At 46.8% G+C, this 7820-nt stretch overlaps 1 protein-coding gene across 1 annotated transcript in view; it reads right to left on the bottom strand.

Annotated features, from left to right (window-relative positions):
* stx1b (syntaxin 1B) overlaps window positions 1–7820 on the bottom strand; it is a 58206-nt gene that overhangs the window by 49674 nt on the left and 712 nt on the right. The gene's annotated exons all lie outside the window — the stretch shown is intronic.

Below are 7820 nucleotides of genomic sequence, written 5' to 3' on the forward strand. Positions count from 1 at the left end.
TAATTCGGCGTCTTCCAGCAGAGAGAGTGCAGGTAATGGCATTTTTTCCTCCTCTCTTCACTGCGAACAGCAAATTGGCAATTAGGAAGATGAAGCCACACTGAGTCGCTGATTGATCCATTTTCTCCTGCTGCATCACCAAATTCCCTCGCTGCCACACACAATGTTGTCGACTGGCGTTCAGTTCTGACCCCCCCCCCCCCCCCCCCCACCCCCCGTGTGTGGTTGAGCGAGTGCCGTTTGGCGAGCCGAGGTAGAGAAGTCGTCCGGAGTATATTCGGCACACCACACGATGCTCCGTGCCTTAAGATTACTTTTCTCTTTTTTTGGTTTGGGTGTTTTATGTAAATGCGAGCAGATTTTGATCAGCCTACTTGCTTTCTGAGGAGAGATTAAATCAGATAGAGCTGTTCCACGGCCTTTTTTACTGGCAATGTAGCTAACAAACACACACACACACACACACACACACACGGATGCACACACACACACACACACACACACACACACACACACCAGGGGTGGAAATTAAAATTTGAAAATGTGAAAATGTATCAGCCAATAGCAGATTTCTGGTCAAATTAACCAGCCACTCAATGTTAAAATATGACTTTGTGTCTGAAATCTACCAGCCCCTCTCACATTTTACCAGCATTTGGCTGGTGGCTGGTGCTAATTTCCATCCCTGACACACACACACCACCACCACACCAGGAAACATCAATATTCGTAATATTGTATGTACATTAAAAAAAAGTTGTACACTATTCTCCCGATCAGATTGTTTGACAAAGATTAGAAAATGACTTCATCTTCAGCGCATGTACAATACCACAATAGTGGCATTTGTGGCCTTTTGATTTAACAGAGAAATCTTCCTGATCCCAGTCATGTGAACCCCCAGCTGAGAAGCTCCTTTGTGTTTATGCTTTGTCTAAATCCTCCACCTCAGATAGCCATAAATACGTCCTCTCCTTAAAATCTCTGCAACACCGTTGTAAAGGGACAAAGGGCTTTAAAATGTACGAGAGCCTATGGACTGTCTTGGGCGGCCACGTCTCCAGCCAATAAGACATAAATCACAGTAATGGCGTTCCTTTCTCTCAGCGCCCTCCCAGAACTGCTGGGCGGCAGCTGACCCATTCGTCAGGCATGAGATGATCAATATCGTCCCTGACATCAGGATTCTCTTGACGTCGCCTTGATTGCTATCCGGTTATTAGCATATCATTGAATATCCCTTTTGTCGTTAGAAGAGCTCAGTAGCGCACAACACTACTTCCTTAATGACACAGCAGTGGAGTTGAGCCAAATTAGTTTGCTTTGCTAGGCCCCCCTCTTGCATCATCTGTTACCCAGTGTGCTGCTCGGTGCTAGAAATGCTTTCATGGGAACAGACATAAATGCATCAACCTCTGAATGGATGAGATATACATTGAGCTATTGGTGAAATGTATAACATAACAAAGTGAGACGTCTTTCACTTCTATAGTGAAGCTATCACATAACTTCAAACCTCCAGGATCCTCTTTCTTAAATGCATTTTCAATGGCAGGATTCTTATTTGTCCACTGGTTGTGCATTCCACACACACATTCTACATAGCATTCCATGTTCTATGATGACAAGATTCTACATTCTGCACTTCCACTCAATTCTCCTTTTCAGAGACGACACAAATAAGTGCTGCAGTAATACTGTTAACCTTGTACAGACACAAGCGGTCTTCTCGCCGACTCCCTAGTGGGTGGTGTGACTGGCCTTCGTGTCTGAGGGACACAGAGCTGTCTCGATGGAGGACCAGGTGACGGAGGACACCGTCCGTCTGAGTCAGCCCCTCAGGGGCCTGAAGTGGCCAGCCAGTCGGTGGGCAAAACTAATCTATAACGAAGACCCTGTGCATATAAAACAGCTTCCGTTTTCCACATACTTCATCACACTGTCCACATAAATTGACGTCAGTGGATTGAATGCCATGATATGACAGCGAATAGAATGTATCCCATTACTGCGATACCTCATAATTCTACCTTATTTTCCTTCCTGTTAAGTAAGCCTTGTTAGGGGAGTCGAGGAACTGATCCCTGATGTGGATGAATGTGGACAGGCGCTTCTTTCGTTTCGAAGCAGGCCATCGAGTCGTTATTTAAGTGCATGTTCTCTTGGTACATCTCTCTCTCTCTCTCTCTCTCTCTCTCTCTCTCTCTCTCTCTGCATGCTGGTGAGCATGGTTGTTTCTCAGGGCTCTCTCTCTCTCCCTCTCTCTCCCTCTCTCTCTGCGTGCTGGTGAGCATGGTTGTTTCTCAGGGCTGGGCTCTGATCTGGCTGGCTGCCTCTCTTGACTCAACAGCTCCACAGCGCTGACTCACTCCTCCTCATCGGCGAATAGACGGAGAGAACGTGCTGCCGTCGACAGCGCTACCGTCAAAATAGACAATCAGGGGGAAAAACCAACGAGACCACAAAAAAATGAAATGAAATGAGATGAAAAGCAATTAAAAAAACGAGAGATTCCGAGACGAGTGTGAACATCCGTTGCCTACTGATGTGACACAGTCACACAGCCCTCCCCCCCCCCTCCTGTGTCTTCCTGCAATGCAATGGTTGCCTGGGAGTTTGAGAGCATTCACACTAGTTGACAGTTACACGCGGAGTAACATGATAGCTAACATTGTGTGGCGTGCCTGGCTGATACGTATGGATCAGGCGGCGGAGGTGGCGGCTGACGTGACGAGCACATCATAAGTCAGCGCCGGCCGCGGACCCCGACGACAACGCACACGGCTCCAGCTCCATGTTGAGCATGCCGACGGCCACCAGAACCAGACACAGGCAAGACAAGCGTGTCGTGTTCACTCCGAGGACGTGCCTGCGGAAGGCCGAGCACTGACCACTGGGCACAGCCGCTCCACCCAGGGTCATATGAAAGGCGCAGAGCTACAACAGCACTGGACCGTCTCGCCTCCATCTCCCTCACCACTCCGCGGCTGCGTTAGGAGTTCCACATGATTCAAGACTCAATATCAATAAGACTTCAACGCTACACACACACGACTTGGCGGCTGCGTTAGGAGTTCCACATGATTCAAGACTCAATACCAATAAGACTACAACGCTACACACACACGATTTGGCGGCTGCGTTAGGAGTTCCACATGATTCAAGACTCAATACCAATAAGACTACAACGCTACACACACACACGACTTGGCGGCTGTTAGGGGTTTTCTTCAGCATGATGCTCATGACAAGACAACATCTACGTGAGACAAACCACACAAAGACACATGAAATACACCATATAGCGTAACAGCATGGCCCCACCCATCACCTCTGGTATGACACAAGATATTTTGTCATTTGTAGTTGCTATGGGAGTACCCGTAATTTCCCGACTATTAGCCGCGGCTTATACATTGATTTTGCAAAAAAATCTTCAGCTATGAGGTTAATACAGGGGGTCAGTTAATATGGTGTTGATATGGTTTTGTTTCTTTTAACTAGCATAAAACACTGTCCTGCGGCTTATACACGAAGCGGCTTATATGCAGGAAATTACTGTAGCTACTGTACATACTGAATATGGGGGACATTATGGAGGTGCTTGTTGTTGCTATTAGCAGCATATATGGGGGATATTATGGAGGTGCTTGTTGTTGCTATTAGCAGCATATATGGGGGATATTATGAAGGTGTTTTTTGGGGGGAGAGGATGAGCTGAGAGTTTTAAATATAGAAGGCCCTGGTGGCCCCTGGCACATTCCAACCTTCCTGAGGAAAACATCCCTGTCCTCTCCTGTACACGTACACACACACACACACACACACACACACACACACACACACACACACACACACACACACACACACACACACACACACACACACACACACCGGCAGGACCAGGAAGCCACACACTGCTCAGGGTCAATTCAAGACTGGCTGCAATGACAATGCAAATTTGGAGGCTCTCTCACTCCATCTCTATGTCTCTTGCTCTCTCTCTCTCTCTGTCTCTCTGTCTCTCTCTCCTCTTTTCATCTCTCTCGTTTTCTTACAACTGCTGCTCGGCAGCGAGCTCAATCTCCTTATCTAAAATGATATCCATGGCCCGGACCCATGAAATAACTGGCTGGAGAGCTTATTGATCCAATTCCTATAACTGTGCCAAATATAGCAGTGGAGAATTTGCAATGATGAAGCACCAAGGCCCGTGTGTGTGGTCAATACGAAAACATTCATTACATTAATGAATCACTATGATTCACCTCATGACAAGCATCTTTTTTTCCCTTTCTACCATAACACACTGGAATCATGCAGACACACACACACACACACACACACACGCACACACACATATACACAGACAGCACCGTAAGCATTCAAGCTGAGCTTCAACCACCGGAAATAAATAAACATAAAAAAAGAGCAAAACTCAGCCATGTCACTGTAGCGTGCTGAGCACAGCTGAATCATGGGAGTGCTCCAGAGTAGCACTCCTGTCATGGCTGCCCATGGTCGCACCCTGGCCTGGCCTGCCTGCCTGTCTGCCTCCCTGCCTGGCCTCCATCATGCCCCTGTCATGGGGGCCCATGGTCACACCCTGGCCTGCCTGCCTGCCTGTCTGTACCGTGCACCTGTCATGGCTGCCTACGGTCGCACCCTGGCCTGGCCTGGTCTGCCTGCCTGGCCCCACTGCGCTCTCTGCTGTTTATTTGTTTGGTGTCTTTAATTGGCTTTTGATTGGGGGAAAGAGGAGCAGATGCTGGCGTTGGCACGGCCCCAGGGTAGAGGGATCTTCATCACTCTGTCACAGACAGCTATTTTGCTCTGGGCTTGGGAAGACTATATTTTGGACGCAAGAGCTTAAAGTAGCCTTGCACCCTCACGTGAACCCAAGAAGTTTCAGAATGTTCTAAAGGACTAGACAGGCACCGGGTGAAAACGTGGGAGATTATAGGCCATATCAAATTAGCCAACAGTGACAATGGACTTTGCTATGACATATCTTGATGTGTTACAATTTCATTACACATTGATTTGAAAGGTAAGAAACCTAGCATCTCCATCCTCAATAGTGCCATCTGATAAATACATGTGTTCAATTTAGTGTCCCGTCCATACAGACATTAAGTGAACTTCCCCTTGGGGATCAATAAAGTATCTATCTATCTATCTATCTATCTATCTATCTATCTAAGTCAAGAAAAAAAGAAGTCTTGACAGCTGAATGGAAGTATGGTATTCACTACTTCTAAAGTTGACCTTTGAACTCCGCCGATGGCATATCTCAATCAACCCTGAGGGGTTCTATTTGGCTTAGATAGACCCAGGCCCTCAGTCCTTCAGCACACAAGTGAAACGCCCATAGTAACTCATTTACGCTTGGATGACACGAGATAGCAGCACTATGAGGGATAGCCCAGGCTATAATGCCTTCATGCAAATATCCGGAATTAATGCCTCGTGTGTGAGGGGGCTGCCGTCCCCTGTGAAGGGAATGGGGAAGAGCACATTAAGAGCTCACTGTGGGACGAGAGACCATTTCCATACAGGTCCCTCATACCTGCAGTCTCAACACAACCATGGCAACAGGCATTATCGAAAGAGATCTTTAGTACCTTTAGGTTCTGTGTTTTTGCTGTATCTTAACATATAGTCAACATTTAGAATATTTCAACAAAGCGTTGCCTTTGGCCTACTGCACCAGTTGGCATGCTAGCCATTAGGGTAGCATAGTAGGCAACATTCATCTACTCTGATGTATGGCTAAGACACAATGTAAAAGCATAGCTCAACATTTTCATTTGTACAACTGTGATCATTTTGTATGAACAGAGAGAGCAAGGGAAAGACAGAGAGAGAGAGAGAGTGAGAGAGAGAGAGAGAGAGAGAGAGAGAGAGAGAGCAGTGGGATTAATACCCATGCCACCTTTTCTTATTTTACTTTATGCGTTTATGCATGACATATAGCCTGCCCGTATGCACACACCCACACGCACATACAGAGAGAGATAATGAAAAAGCGAGAGAAAGCGTGTGCATGTGTAGGCTATGTGTATGTATGTGTGTGTGTGTGTGTGTGTGTGTGTGTGTGAGAGAGAGAGAGAGAGTGAGAGAGGTTGTAGCCTACATTGCCTAAGGACGTGCTAACAGTTCCAGTATTTCTGTTAGTTGCATGAGGTCGTCTACGTGTGCTGTGATGAGCTACATCATGGGCTGTATTTGAACAACGTTAAAGCGCGTGCTGGTTCTGCTCGCGTCTCTGATCAATGAGATTGGACGCAGACTCTCACGCGACACATATGCGCGACACTGACCTCTTCACAATTCCATGGCCAACTCCTTGCCAGAAAAGAAAGGAAACAGACATGACAACAGCGCTTCATATAGTTCCCTGGCATTTTTTTTTTTTTTTATCAGTCTATTTATCTCTCACCATTTCGAATAACTCGTGCGTTTCGCAGACGATTTCCTCACAGGGGTAGGATGTAGCGCGACCAATACGTCACAGTGATGTTGATGATTACATAAAATGTCATTATTACTCGATCATATCGCATCTGTTGGCAGAAACTCAAAATGCAATGCTGTCATTCACACATACTTTGAGGGAGCTGTTCATTAGTCATTCAGACAAACGGTCGATTACCAGCGTTTTGTCTATTTCAGCTTCACGTTGTCCATCAGAACAGGAAAGGGTGGGTTGGGGACAACAGCTCGGCTTTTCTCGCCTACATCAGGAACACCTCTCTGTTCCCGAGACAGAACCACTCCTGAAATTGTTTCATCCACACCACACATCGTGAACCGCCATAGTGCTTCGTCAACCCCGGAAGATTTTGGTCGCGCAAAATCTGCAGTGGCCATTCAAACAATCTCTTCATATTCTCTAATGGCTGCATTAAATGTTTAAGGATATTTATTATTTGATAATGCACTCGTAGTATTACCTCTCACCAAAATGGGTGTGATTTTGACAGTTTAAAGCCAACATCTGCAACTGGGAAATCACCCCCACCACCTCCCCCGTGTGTGTGTGTGTGTGTGTGTGCGTGTGTGTGTGTGTAAGAGAGAGAGAGAGAGAGAGAGAGAGAGAGAGAGAGAGAGAGAGAGATCTTAAATCAAGGGGTGCAGAGCAGCAGTCCAGGCGTTTCCTCTCGGATTTTTATTGATTCGTAGAGAGAGAGGTTGGTGGAGGTTGGGCAACGCCAAAAAGCCATGGGCCTCGCATCGATTTGATTTCTGACCGTCTTTTGGGAATATCATCCTGATAGCCATACTCTTCTACTCGCATGCCGGCGCTCTCAACTCGGTATACTCATATAAAAATACAATATGTTCAACAAGACGTCTCTCCTCTCCTCCTTGATCCACTGACGTGCAAATTGTAGGCTACCTCAGAAATATGAAGCGAAAGGGCCGTAGTGCAGATGCTACCAACTGTGTGCAAGGTGTTCCAATATCGAATTATTTGACGTAATGAAATAATGTCTACGTTATAGTCGACTATTTCCTATTTTCATCTCATGCCGCCTTCTTTTTAGGGCGGGAGGGGAGGGGGAGTATATTCAGATATGTAATAATTATCCAGCCATATATCTCACCCCCCCCCCCCCCCCTCACCATCATCACTCGCTCCCCCCTTCCTCGGCCAACCCAACGCCAGTCGACCCCGTCCCACTCCGTTAAAACCCTACCACCAACCAGGCATAAAAATGTGAATGCAACACGAATGGCGTATTTGGTCCATCCTTGGGGATGCAGGAAGCATCTGTGGATCATCCATGGACCTCTGTGCTTCATCGCATCCACTA

This window comes from Sardina pilchardus, chromosome 3 (genome assembly GCF_963854185.1).
Source record: "Sardina pilchardus chromosome 3, fSarPil1.1, whole genome shotgun sequence".
NCBI lineage: Eukaryota > Metazoa > Chordata > Actinopteri > Clupeiformes > Clupeidae > Sardina > Sardina pilchardus.